The following is a 14,714-nucleotide window of genomic DNA, read 5'->3' on the forward strand; positions in this document are numbered from 1 at the left end:
ATGAATAATTTTAACTTGTTAATTCTCTTGTAGGTTTGTTGCAGTAAGAAGTACCAGGCAGCCGAGGTTTGATCCTGCAACTTCCACAGCCTACCATGGTTTTTTCTTATGCTGGCTGAACATTGGAGGAAATTTAAAAAACTGATATTTTTTTCTTTCTTTTGCAAAGAAACATTTTTTTTGGTAAACTGCAATAGACTTTCTACACTGAGGCACCAAAGGAGATGAACTGAAGAAAACAGAGACATATGCCCTTCTTCCCTCCCAAGAAAGAGACAATAAAACACCACAGAAGTCTGTTTTCATGAGAGGACATTTTTTTAAAAGAAAATATTCAATCACCTAAGCTTTTAACAGTTCTTTCCCCCCTACAACATTTGAAATCATTTTTGATGCAAAAGAGCAAAATAATTGTTTTTACTTTTCCATCATCCTTTACCTTGTACTTTTTTGTCTTTGTTTTAAAGCTCATCTTTAGGAATGAAAGATATGCAAACTGTTCTTTTTGATGTGTGTTTGAGGATTTTTGTTTTATTTTTGTTTTTAAAGCTATGAATTTTGTACAGAAGACTGCATTTCCTACCCTCGGCCCTCTCTCCTGATGCTGGGAAGCTTCAGCTATAGCAAAGATGCTATTTTTTTATTTTTTTATTCTTTATTTTATAAAGAACAAACACTAAGTGTTGGAAATTAGTGACTTTTTCACAGACAAGGAGGATGCGGTGGCAGAACCTTTTGCTCGAGAATGGAAACTTTACATGGAGTGTAGCGTGTTACTTGAGGGCCCATGTTGTTGCTTGATGTGCGATTTCAACCCTGAACTCCCCCCTCGTCTCCATTTGCTCCTTCAGATCTTGCTTGGGATTTTTTTTTTTTTTAATGTTCTTGTTTGTTGTACCATGGATGTTGCTTTCCTGCCTCTGCACCATTGTTGGTCAATCACTAGTGGAATGATCCAGCTTGGAATCTGTGGCAATAGGGAGAGGGTGGCAGGGGCCAGTTTCACACTGTACTAAGGAAGTGTGTCAAGTGGCCCAAGTTGGAACTTTTTGTTGGCAAAGTGACCCCCAAATAGGCAAAAGGGTGGAGGGAGAGGGTGACTGGGACACAGAGCACGCACATTGATTTAAGCCACCACCAAGTTGGGTTTTTTTTTTGTTGTTGTTTTTTTTTGGGGGGGGGGTTTCTTTGAGTGACTCGTCTTGACTGATAAGAGGCTTTAATAACTAAACAGGGGCACAGCCTCTATCTATAAGCTCCAAAGGGAGTAGTCTTTGAAGTTGCCTACCTTCCAGTGTATTGCAATAGCTGATTTCTTTTTTTAAATGCTGAGTGAAAAGATGTCTCTATGTCAGCTGCTGGTGTCATCTTAACTCTTAGGGGAGATGGGGTGGGTCTGCTGGTGCCACATAGTGCTGGGGGAGAACAGATATATGCTGGGGCCACCTGACCTCAGACAAAGATTGTGATATGAACTTCTGATTCTCAATATAAATTGCTCTCTCTTTCCTCTCAACTAATACACATCATTTCCTCTTCTTAGACCCTCATTTTGTCCCGACATGGTTCTCTTCAGCTTTCTCCTAAAATTACCTCAAACACTAACCTGACTCTCCAGCATTGAGGGCTGCTTCTCTGAGCTCCATTTAGCCCCAGTTTAGCAGCAGAGCAAAGCAGCCCATGAGCATTTTGCTTTTGATTCAAGCTTGTTTTTCTCCTCTTTCCCAGACAATGCGAAGAGTTAAAACGCCAAACCACACCAGGGCTGGAGCAAAACCTTCCTGGTGACATGGGAGTCTGATTTGATTCTTCTGCAGCAGTGGCTGGCTAACTACCGTTTTTGTACATGTCTCCTAGATTCCCCATTTTTGGGCGTAGTACATAAAAGAGAAGGCAGGCGATGCTAGAGGTGACTCGGGGCAGCAAGCTTTCTTGCTGTCGTATCCGTCTTCACTTTCTGTTTGTGTGACCAGGAAACACATTTTATCTTGAAAGCCAAGAATTGATTAAGAACTTGATTTTTTTTGTTTTTTTTAATTTTATATATTTTTTAATGTCTTATAGATTTTGTGGGTTTTAAAATTGTATTTCTTTGGATAGAGCACATTTTTAAGCAAATATGTTTCAATGCATTGGACAATCAGAGCAAAAAAAAAGAGAAACACTATAGGAATAATATATAAGTGCAGAGGATGTATTATTGTTAATATATGTTTGGAGGTTGGCAGGGATTGTGGTGCTGCAGGTTGCAGCAAGGGTGTTGGCCTGATAGAAGTTTGTTATGTGTGGGTATGTGTGAAGGATGTAAAAGGTGAATCTGGTAACATTTTAAGAAATAGTGGTCTTCCTTAATTTTCTACAGACTTTACAAAGAAATCTCTTTGGCCTATCTAATTTGTTACTGAGGCTTCCACTTAATAAATGTTCTCACATGTCTCAGCCTGAAACCACTTAGGAGCCCAGCGCTTGTCGGAGTAAGAGGCAAACTTGGATTAATATGTCATTAATTGCTTCGTCTTTAAATTGAGAACCTCTCTAGAAGAACAATGCTGGGGCTGGTAGTTAGATAAAAGCAATGATTGAAAGCTGAACATTGTTTATAAATGCCCAGGAAAGACTAAAGTTGATGAAAAGCATTCTGTAGTAAATGCACCCCCAAACCTGACTAACATGTTTAAAAATTTGATTTCTGTTTATATTTGTGGGTAATGACTCCAGGTTCCTGCGCAAAGCACTGACATTCGGCACAGCCTGGCCTGAACCTTTTTCTAATGTCAGCAGGTTTGGACTACGTTGGTATCGACGTTCCAAGACGGCCCTAGAATTGACATTTTTAAAACATATATTTGAAATAGCCAGTGGCCTGCGAGGATGGCATTCTATCACAGGTTAATCATTTTGATATGTACCCCAGTGTGAAGAGGGGACCAGGAAACTTATTTTTAAGTTTAAAAATGAGTGAAATGGTGCGGTGGCCGTGCTAGTTCACTTTCCAAGGTAGTATACTGCCTAAGTTAAAAATAAAAGAAATAAAAGTGGTAGTTATGCCCCCTGCACTGGTTTAAGTAACACTTTTGGGTTCTCAGACGTTTTTAATCCAGAGAATCTTGTTTTAAAATGAGGGCTGCCAGTGACGCAACAGAGCTGTGGCTGGTCATTGCAATGTGCAGCCTGGAAGAAGCAGAAGTCAATTCTGCCTGGGCTGAAATTTAAGTAGGCCCACAGCCATGACACCCCTAAATGTGACTTATCTTTTCTGCACAGTAAACAAGCAGAGCAATCCAATTTTGTATTTCAAAGAGCAATCTCCCAGTTTAAAAAATCCTGTTTTGGTGGATTGGGAGAGTTAATTAATCCACTCCCAGTACATTTCATTACAGCTCTACACTGTCTCACTTCTGTCATATTTCCCAAAGTGTACTTCAAAATAGCACCTGGAAATAACCAACCTAGCAACAGTTGCGCAGTTGAAGACGTGCCACCAAAAGAGAGAGCGCTTATTGTATATTGAACAGGTGCAGTGTGTCCCAAACTTCCAATATGTGAAAATACATCTCCTACATATGACTATCCTGAAAATCTGAAGGAAAGCTTAAAAACCACAGAGAAAAATCTGATATTCTATCTAGATCATACTGTAAAGGTAAACATGATAATAGGATGATGATGACAGGGCTACGTATCTCATTGTTTTTGACTGTGGTGCAAGCCTGTATTATAGGTAGAGATTGATTTGATGGATGAAACGGAGATAGATAAACAGAAACCTGTAAAAAGTGTGGCGTAACAGCTTAATCTTTTCACGGTGCTGAAGTGGAGAAATCTAGTTCAAATCCCACTGCTTCTTGTGATATTGGCCAAGGCACTTAACCCTCTATTGTCTCAGATACAAATTTAGATTTAGGCCTTTGGGGACAGGAAAGTACTTACTGTAGATGAATATATCCACCATGAGCTAAATCCAAAATCCTTACCCTTATTATGATAGTTGAAAATCAAACTGAGTTGCCTTTGGGAGGATTAGATATTTTAGTCTTTCTGGGCTGCACCTTTGACCCTCTGGGTCCCTCCCCCATTCACAGCAAATGTTCCGAGTCCAGCATTACCTCCTCAGCATGGGCCAGAGAAACCATGCCAGGTGGATCTGTCTTCCTGGTATCTAGGATTGATGGCTCTTGTCACTTGGGCTGTCCGCACAGCAAAGTATGGCTCCTTCCTTCGGGATGCACTTGCTAGTGATGGAGTGGTTGCAAGGACTGATGGTGGAAACTTGCCTGCTCTCGCCTGCTACTGGTTATGAGGGGTGCTGAAAAGTTTTCAGCCCAACCAAGAAGGGAATGACATGAAACTTATGTACAAGTTATTCCACATATTCACCCCTAAGTTCAACACACTTGGCACATCATGTCTGAAGTTTTTATAACCCTTCCAAAAAAATACTCTGATGTCTGGTCACTGAAATACTGCTCCGCTGCTGCAGTCACCTCTGAATCACTTGAAAATTGTTGAAGCAAGAATGGTGAGTAGAGTGGATGGTCTATGCACTGAAACCCCAACTGTGTCAAAACATCCATCGTTTTGCCAGCCTTGTGAGCAGGTGCATTCTCATGCAAAAAGAGAACTCCTTTCCACAGCTTCCCTCGCCTTTTTTCTTTCAGTGCTTCCTACAGCAAGTTACAGTAGTATTCTGCATTAACTGTTTGGCCCCCATGGAAGATAGTCATTACTACACCTTCCTAGTTCTGAAAAACTTGTGGCCATGACTTTTCCTGCTGACTTTTGGGTCTTGAATTTCCTTGGCGAACCTGAGAGCCGCCATTACATGGTTTGTTGTTTTGTCTCGGAATCATAGTGGTGTAACCATGTTTCATCAGCAGTAACTAGTTAAACAGGTTGGCACCAACTCACTGAAAATACTGCAAAATCAACTTGGAAGTTTCCACTTGATGTGGTTTCTCGTCAGCATTCAAACATTTAGGCACCCACTTGGCTGACAGCTTCTGCATACCCAGCTACGCATGGATTATATACCCAACACGTTCCCTGGATAGCTGTAGTGTCTCAGCAATTGTTTTAGCCACTATTCGCCAATCTGCCAAAATTAGGTCATGGACATGGTCAATAAATTTCAGGAGTTGACACCATTTGAGGCCTCTCCAGACCTTGCTCCATCTTTGGTCTTGAAATCTCCATGCTGAAAATTTGCACACCGCTTCTTCACTGTGGAGTATGATGGACATTTCTCACTCAATACTTGCATCATACATTCATGGATTTCCTTTGGTGTTTTCTTCTGCAGGAATAGGAACTTAATGACGGCTCAGAGTTCCACATTTGAAAATTCCATACTTTTTCATTGACATGGTTCAATCGGTGAACTAAAACAATGTCAAAAAACAGCATTGCGATTCTGCAAAATAAAATAATATTTTCAGCTACTTTGGCAAAATAACGCTTAGAATTTAGGAAGTTGGTTGGACTGAGAATTTTTCAGCACCCCCTCGTACAGTACAATGCTGATGCATGAACTCAGACTGGTAGTATAGTTCTCCTTGATGTCATGAGCAGCATGTGTGGCTTTTTAGTCCCAAAATTGCCAGTGCGCTGACAGCCCTGCAGCCACTGTTTTACGTTCAGTGGTATAGCTGAAACTTTTTTTTTTTTTTTTTTAATGGTGAGGCCTATGTTAACATGGCTAAACAGGTAGTTTAGATGTTTGACGACATCGCCTCTGCTTGACTCCAAACTATTAGAGCCATAGCCTATCCATGACTTGCACCCCTGCTTAAGTTTTTGTCAGTTACTTTTATGATGTTAAGTTTGTGTCTCATTTTCTGGCAAACCTGTGTCTTAATTAACTTCATCATGTTGTACAGTGGCATCCATACATAAGTCTGAATTTGCTAATAGAATTGAAAACAGGGAAGGTTTGTTGCATTACATCATCATGCTCTCAATAAGGGGGTGGGGTGGAGAGGACATGGAACCCACTTATAATGTACTATATCTGAATTCATGTCAAAATAGTACCATAGTTCAAACCCAACATCTGCATCTTAGCTAAAGAGAGATGATAGCAATTTCACCTGGCAATAGGTATGATACAGGCAAATGGCATCTTGTCTTAGGTGCAAAATAGCTGGTATTGTCTGGCTGGGTTGGATGGACACCCGTTGCACAGGGGGTTCCTCACCCGAGGCCATGTATGGAGACGCATCTCACCCAGGCATCATTGTAAGGAGCTAGCCGAGGAAATAAGTTGACATCTGTGTTAAGAGATTGGGGCAAACCAAAACTGGTATTCAGTCACACAAGCACTGACTAGCATAAGGCTTTTGGCTAAAAGCCTAAATTTTGTCAGTTGCTTTGAAGATACCTGTATTGGTTGAGTGGAAATGCATCAGCTCCCTCTTCAGTAAAACTTATTGGTGAAACTTTGGGAAGGACAGTGTTGGATCTGCCAGCTCTTCACATATTTAACAGGGCAACTTAGAGCTAACCCTCTTTCTTTTTCAACATCTTGTGTTGAAGCAGCATTGGATATACTGTATAGTCATTTCCTGCATTGACAGCAGCAGGACTACAGGTCCCAGAATGCTTGGCCTAGCTTCAAATGTCTGACCAGAGCAGACTGTATGAACTGTATGATAATTTAATCAGAAAATTCTATATAGACTTAATTTAAAGTTGCATTCAGTTTTTTAAGACTTTGCTAATGTACAATTTGAGGACTTTTAAAATTATTTTTGTAAACAGGATTTTTTTTAAATTTAGAGATTTAGTTTTGAAGGCAGTAATATTAGATGTTTATTATGTGGAAGCTGTGCTTTTATAAGGAGGGGTGTATACACCATAGGTTCTGACCTTATTCTACACCTAGAGAAACACTGACTACAGGCAGTGAGGAAGTTGGTGGTGCAGTGTTTCCTCTGGAGTTATTGTAGTAAGCTTTTAAAAAACATTTTTCCTGTTGGCCTTTTTGTTTTCAACATTTGTGGCTTTTCCACTTTATTATTTTTAAATTATTAAAGAGGGTGTTTTTATTTAAAATATTGTCTCTTGGGTTTTATATTATTTTTTAGACAAGAACTTTGGTTACTTTTATGCTTCCTGTTTCCGAAGATTTTTGGGGGAGGCATGTGCTAATGGGGGAGTGCGGAATCTTTTTCATTTTTTTCAATCCATAGTAATAGAACTTAAGATTGACCCATTGATTTTTATCTAATTCCAAGTCTCCCTAATTGTCTTAGCTATTTATGCTCACTTTTAGGTGGAGAATAAAATCCCTATGGTAGGTGTCTTGTGAGGACGTCCTCCTGAAAAACCTCTACTCTTAGCATACAGTTTAAGTTTAAAAGGAATATGATTTCTATAATATCAGGAACCAACCTAAGAGAATGGGTTAAGATGATGTGTAAAAGAATGTGAGTCGGGCCTATTTTGACTTGGGCATCTCTGTTCACCCATCATTATGATCACACAGTGGAGACAAAGGAGAACCAACACATCAGGAGTCTGAAAATTCAACATAAAAAATGCATACGAGTGTGTGCAGGGGTTAGAGCTACAGCCTCAGCACTCTGGGTAGTGGGCTCAAACTCTTATCTAGTGTACCTGGGACAATGAGGGGATTAAGTGACTTGCTCAGGGTCACAAGGAGCAGCGAGGGATTTGAACCCACAGCCTCAGCAATCTGAGTGGGTTCAAATCCTTTGCTGCTCCTTGTGACCTTAGGCAAGTCACTTAATCTCCTCATTGCCCCAGGTATACTAGATAAGAGTTTGAGTCCACCAGGACAGATAGGGAAATATGATAAAATACGTGAATGTAAAACCACTTAGGATATAAGTGGTATGTAATATATAAGTGATTAAATAAATAAATTAACACATGCAAAAGTGAAATAGTCTAAGATCAAAGATATGTATTTGTAAAATTTTATACTTTTTATATATGTATGGTAATCTAAAAAATTGCCTTTAAATAATTACCATTAGAAATAAGAGTGAGTCACACTAAGTTTAACCCTATACATGTGATACTAACATTATACGAAACATTAAAAACAGAGACAAACCAAAATATTTATTTGAAATTGAAACAAAAAAACTTTTAAGAATGAATATGTACCTTTAAACCAAAACTACAAAGAGCATAAAGAAAAAATGGAGTGCATTACCTAGAATATAGCAATTTTTTTTAGACATAATTTATTCCTCTTGTAAAACAAGAAAAATATATTTATTTTATAAATTTGTATACTTTTTTAATATATGTATCTTTGATCTTAGACTTTTACTTTTGTGACTCCTAATGCAGGCTATTTCTAGCCAAACCATATGTCATCTGTCAAGTATTTAATAAATCTGTGGTGGATAGCTCTGATTTGTGTTGGTTCTCCTTCGTCTCCACTGTGTACTGGGGGGGGGGGGGTATTCTTTTTCCTTGCACCCATCATTATGAGCCAACCCTACCAGGATTTTAGTGCATTTCCCCCTACATTTCAGCAGGACATAGTATTAAATATTGGGTAAAGATTCAGCTGATGGTGGTGAATGTGTTTTTATTTAGTTGCTCCCAGTGCTATTCCTACATCCGAGCACCAGAGTTGAGTATTGAGGTTTAGGCAGCCAAGTCTTTTTTATGCAGTTTAGTGCAATATTCAGCACTTAATTACCTAAGTCTGTTTTATGTGATCTGATTCTACCCCCCACCTACAAAATAGCTAGCTTTGAGTTTAGTAGTCTGTGGTGATAGTGGTTTAAGGTCCACTGAATATATATATCAACACATAGCCTACACAGGAGCTCTCTCTAGCCAGTTAAATTGCTTCAAAGAGCGACACCCTACAGTTTTTGTATATTTTTTCTCTGGTTTTGAAATGTTTGTCTTCTAGTTCATATTGGTATATAAAATTTTGTGTCCTCTTTAATCAGTGTGTCTGTAGTAGGGCCTGGAGTACATATCCACAATGACTAGGCATGAATTTGATTTGCCTATTCATTGTGAATATCCTGAAAACCTGACTGGCAACTCCACGGCTGACTTGGGAACCACTGTGTTAAGTAACATAATCAGGTGTGAGGTGGCTTGAGGATTCTTCTTCCTGGGCTTGTAGAAACTGATGGTTCAGTTTGAAAATGAGTGATAGTTAAAAAAAAAAAAAAAAAAAAAGCCATTTTTAGGTTTGTATTAAAAACAAATGGAAATCCAAGTTTCCAAGTTTTATTAGTGCTTGATAAATCGCTTATTAAATACCTAAGCGATGTACAATTCAGGTAAAATATAAATACAAATACATTGACCTTTATATTAAAAAAAAAACCAAAAAACATACTGGGTTAACACACTTAAACCACTATCACCACAGACTACTAAACTCAAAGCTAGCTATTTTGTAGGTGGGGGGTAGAATACACCCACTATAAAAGATATCCATCTCTCTTTTCAAAATACAAATCCTAGAGGAGTTAAATCCGAGATTATTCCACCAATATATTTGAAGAAATTTTTCTCCTGTTTGGGTCCATTTATTCATTCTTTGGTTCACAAAAGCTTAACTACCGCTTACGTCCCACTCGCTTGGAAAACAACAACCATTACACCCATAGTAAAAGACCATAGAATTAGTCCTGAAGAAATCTCGAATTACCGACCCATAGCCAATATTCCTCTACAAAGGTATGCACACAGGGCTAGATTCATTAAATTTAGCAATCGTGTCCCGACCATTTTGCGAGTGTTCCTGACCCGATTCACTAACCTGGCCGATCAATCTCCCACCCGATCCAATCTGCCCATGCAAATGAGGGGAAATGGCATGCATAGGTAGGAAGCCATCGATTCACTAAACAGAAAAAGAAACACCGGGGTTGGGTTTGCCGATCCAAAATGAAGCGACTGCTTGCCGCCTCTCCTGCTTTCTGCCACCCTAAAAATCCCAATATCAAAATAAAACTGTATTTATATATCTCCCTTTTTATATATTGTGCAAAAAGCTGTGTGAGCCTGTGTTTTTAACCCGCAGGTTCTGTTCCGTAGTCTGGCTGCAAAGCGTGTTCTGTTCCATTCCTGAAAATGTCCGCTCATGGGGCCAGCGAGTAAACTGCAGCCACCCCTCCCCCTTTGTTTTGACTTCGCTTGTGCGGAGAGCAAGCGCATGTGTGGATTGCATCTACAGCCAAGGATGGTCTGCACATGCGTCTGGATTGCTCTGCTGTGATCGGTGGGGTGTGCGACCGATCAGATCATTTGAATGAGGACTCTGTGGTGAATCGGTTGCTCGGCAGGACTCGGCCAAGAATCGCACGACGATCCTGATCGGTGAGTTTAGTGAATCTAGGCCACAGTGTCTTCAGGCTCAGCATCCCTCACCCCTACCCCTTCCGTAATAATAGCATTCCCACTTCTGTGTTCATAGAGGCTATTTATTTTGGCATAGCAGGAACAGCCTAGTGGTTAGGGCAGTGGGCTGGGGAACTGGGTTCAGTTCCCACTGCAGCTCCTTGTGACTCTGGGCATGTCAGTTAATCCTCCATTGCCCCAGGTACAATATTTAAATTGAGTCCACAGAGGACAGAAAGTACCTGCCTATAATAAATGTGGATTGTACCATAGAATGATGATATATCAAAATCCTATGGGACTCATAGAAAGTATGTACTGCTGCCAGATTGAAATGTCTGTTTAGTTGGAAATAAGAATACAGAAAATATAGGCTAGTCTGACATACTGGAGTTATTTTATATTACCAAAGACTTTAAATGCTATTCAATAGGCAGAAGACCTTACAATCACTTCTTTTGCTTATGGCAGTGTTTTTTAGCTCTTTTTCTTCTCCCTTTCTCTGACTACATTTTCTTGTTAGTTACTTGAACTGGTCACCATTAGAAACTCCTTCCCCGTTTCATAAGATGGCTGTGGTGGGCTTTTATACAATATTGGTGTTTCTTTGGCTCTACAGGCAGGTCCTGAAATGCAGTTCCATGATTCAGCTTTCACCATGACATTACTATCACAAGACAGCCTAGTACTTGGAACAGTGTGGCATCATTACCCCCACTTTGGCATGTTCCACCAGCTGACATGGCTCTTTTGCACAAGCACCGATTCTTTGCAGTTTAAATGTATGTATGGTATTTTGTCAGTGGCGATAGCTAAAACTCAAATCTATACAAAATTGCTGAGATTGTTAGAACTACGATCTGTCCCTTTGTCATCAGGTCCACACGTGTGTGTGCAGATATGACTCTTGGCCCCATGGTACATGATCAGTCATACTGTGAGAGGGGCTCCTTCCATAATAGTTTACCTTTCAAAGGAAAGAAATGTGTATAAAACAAATACTTGTTCACTTTTGTGCATAAATCAACTGATCCCAAGAACAACTTGGCTTTCAAAGACTTGGTTACTGGAATGAGTTGAATATTTTTTATAAGCATTTTTGTTATGCAGTCCTATCTTGCCACTAAGGAATAGTATAGTATGGCTTACAGTAGGAGTTCATTTTCATGCTTTCTTGCATATAAAAGTAGTATGGAAATACATGTTTGTATTTTCTGTCTAGCAAAAGCAGTTGCAGTTCCTTTGAACCACTGTTGCCAGTAGAAATGGAAAGCCAGACAACGTGGTCCTAATGAAAGGATCACAGATTTTACCAGCTCTTCACACACGCTCCAGCCCCATTCATTATTATAATATTTTTTTTTTTTTAGGAAGGAGACCTAGGAATAAGATAAAACAGAAGCAGAAGGGAGCTGGGGATTAGAGTGATAACCTTAAAGTCATTCTTCTTTATAATTAGATTGTGTAGTGTTGGAGGCTTTCCCTTCCAAGTTTGCCTCACCTCAAGAAGTCTGCTGAAGCAGTTTGGCATGTGGTAGATATCAAGTATCCCTTCAGTAAAGGGTGCTAGACCCTAGGTAAAACACTAAGGCAAGATTTCCCAAGTCAGGTTAAGATATCCGTTGCTGGGTCAGATCAGTGGTCGATCATGCCCAGCAGTCTGCTCACGCGGTGGCTCTTTTGGTCAAAGACCAGTGCCCTGAGACTAGCCCTACCAGCGTACATCCTTGTTCAGTAGGAATTTGTCTAACATTGTCTTGAATCCCTGGAGGCTGTTTCCCCTATGACAGCCTCCAGGAGAGCGTGCCTATGCAGGAAGAGATTTGCATATGGTTGCCTTCATCATATGCAAATCTATGCAGGCATATTCAGTGTGGTATCCTGAAAACCTTGGGAGAACTCGGCCCTAAGAGATCTTTTTACTAAAGCATGAACTATTGGAAGCTAACTTGTTAGTGTGCATGGGCAAGACAGTATATGTGGTAACTGCATACTGTAGCAGGGTGGGAAGTTTTTAGGTGATGGGTGTTTATTGCATGCTGACAGTTGTGCTGTAGGGGCAGGTACACTTACCACCTGTTCCAAGGAAGGTCTTAATGTCTGCAACCAGTCTTCACGCCCAATAACAAATATTTCAGTGTGGAAACTGCTGCATGGCCTTTATAGTGCCTGCAGGTTAATATGTTAAAGTGCAGGCAGTGTAAAGACTGGGCCCCTTAGTTCAGAAATTCAGGAATAAAGCAAAGGACCTGACTCAGCTAGCTGTAGTGAAAAGGCCGGGATTATAGCCATATTCTTAGTACATTGGCATTGTACCTTTTTAACTCATTTTAGAAGCACAGGGGATTAATTTAGATAGCAAGTTAAAAAAAAAAAACCACACCACACTAGTGATACCAGTTTCCTAAGAGTGTACAAGCCAAAAATGGATTAGGAACCTGCTGAACTGGGTTCAATTCACACTGCAGCCCCTTGGGACTCTCGGTGAGGCACTGGCCTCTCCATTACCCCTGGCAGAAAATAAGTGCTGCTTTTGATAGTAACCACAGAAATATCAAAATCCCTTCCCCTTTGGTTTGGATGTTGCATATAAGAGAGCTCATTTTTTTGCTGGGGCAATGTCATCATTAGGAAGGCTTATTCTTGAGCAGGGTTTTCCTGTTCTGAATTATGTACATGAAATGTTTCAAATGAACATACAGTCTCCTGTGTGAGCTCTGATAAAGTTCATGATAGTACTTTGATTGACCATTTAAACATCAGTATCTCCAATTGAACTACCAGGATAAGTCATGCCTTTAACCAAACTGTAACCCTAGCATCTTTGACACAATTTTTTATTTTCACTTATCTAATACTAACTAAATGTTTTTAAACAGCTGCACGCTTGTACATTTTCCTTCTGGAAAGGAGAAACTCTTCTGTGAATCATAGAACAGACTTGTCACCTGACTTATGACTATGCCATAGCTACGCCTTCCCTAAATCAGATCAGTTGCTGATCCCATCAGACATTAGGATGTCAGCTCTTCAGTGTTACTGAAGGGGCATGAGTACACTGAATAACGTTTTAAGAAACCGTCACTAGTGCCTCTACCGTGGTGGCAGCTGGAGGGAGTTTTCATGTGTGGTACAGAAGAAGTGTTGGACCTGTTTTGTTTAAACTAAACAGCATTCCTAGCCTGCATTTATAGGTGGTTGGCTATGTATACCATACAGCACAAAGGTCAAGGTACTGAATGCATTAACAGCACTGATCATGTGTGTACATAAACTGATTAATGCAAAGTCTATGCTGCTGAAAAGCAAGGTGTGCCAAATAGCTCCTTACCAACTACAGCAGTGTCTCAAACTGGCACACTAAACAGAGCACATTATAACTGAAACTACAAAACTGCAAAATCAACAAAAAATTAAATTTGAGAGTTATTTAAAGTTCTTTATGCCATGTAGGGTAATTGTAACAATGGTGAAATTAAGTAGATAGACTTGCTAATCAACACGATGGATGAGCTTGTTTTTGAGTGTCAATTAACTAAAAAACGTGGCTTGATAGTTAACAAGCAAACATGCATGTCATCATTCACCATCTGCAGTCCTTTTTTTTTCAATTTAATTTGTCAGAGCTGAAAATCCAAATTTGCAAAGATAAGATCCAAACGATAACAAAGCCTTGATTGTTTTGTTGCGCAAGTTAGGATAACTACTGCATACAAAATAAAACTAAAATTACTTGCCATTAATTTTCAAGGACCAATCACATCAACGAATGAGGCTTGTCTGGGCGGTTGTATCCTTACACACACAGACACTCATAACATTAACAGACTCTTGCATACAAGATATACATGTTATCTATTTTAGCATATACTTATTAAGGGAATTTTTTTTAAAAGCCAGTGTGCATTAATGGGGGAGGCATATTAATTAGTGCTATTGAATAATCAGTGTTTAACACTTATGACTGAATGTGAAAATAGAAATGTTGATTAAAATATCAATATTGTGAACATTTGTAGTCTGAGGACCTGATGGTCTAAGGTAGAACAGGCACGAGCAAGGCCCTATAGGCGTCCGACTGTGCTCCTAGTTAACCAGGCAGCAAACTAAATTTTACCACTATCAGTTGATTGCACAGAGAATGCTATGATGGTTAGTGGTCTGTTCAGTGACACTATTGGTGCAGCAATTAAATCTAATCAAATTTGTAATTGCAATTAAACAATTGTTTTTTGGATTATCATTTACATCATCCATTAATGCACAAATTATACAGTGGTGAGAGCTGTTAATGCAGTTAAGTACATTGATAGTTGTTTTGCCATTGGTTACTCTGCTGCCCCCTGGTGATGGTGGTGCTATATAGGCAG

At 39.7% G+C, this 14,714-nt stretch overlaps 1 protein-coding gene across 6 annotated transcripts in view; it reads left to right on the forward strand.

Annotated features, from left to right (window-relative positions):
- Positions 1 to 2,204, forward strand: part of RBMS2 (RNA binding motif single stranded interacting protein 2) — a 332,030-nt gene extending 329,826 nt beyond the window's left edge. For all 6 annotated transcript variants that reach the window (XM_033936036.1, XM_033936038.1, XM_033936032.1 and 3 more), the window contains one exon: positions 34 to 2,204. The gene's annotated coding sequence lies outside the window, so the exon portion shown is untranslated. The remainder of the gene's footprint in view (positions 1 to 33) is intronic.
- Positions 2,205 to 14,714: the final 12,510 nt, after the last annotated feature.

The sequence above is a fragment of the Geotrypetes seraphini genome, chromosome 3, assembly GCF_902459505.1.
Source record: "Geotrypetes seraphini chromosome 3, aGeoSer1.1, whole genome shotgun sequence".
Lineage (NCBI taxonomy): Eukaryota > Metazoa > Chordata > Amphibia > Gymnophiona > Dermophiidae > Geotrypetes > Geotrypetes seraphini.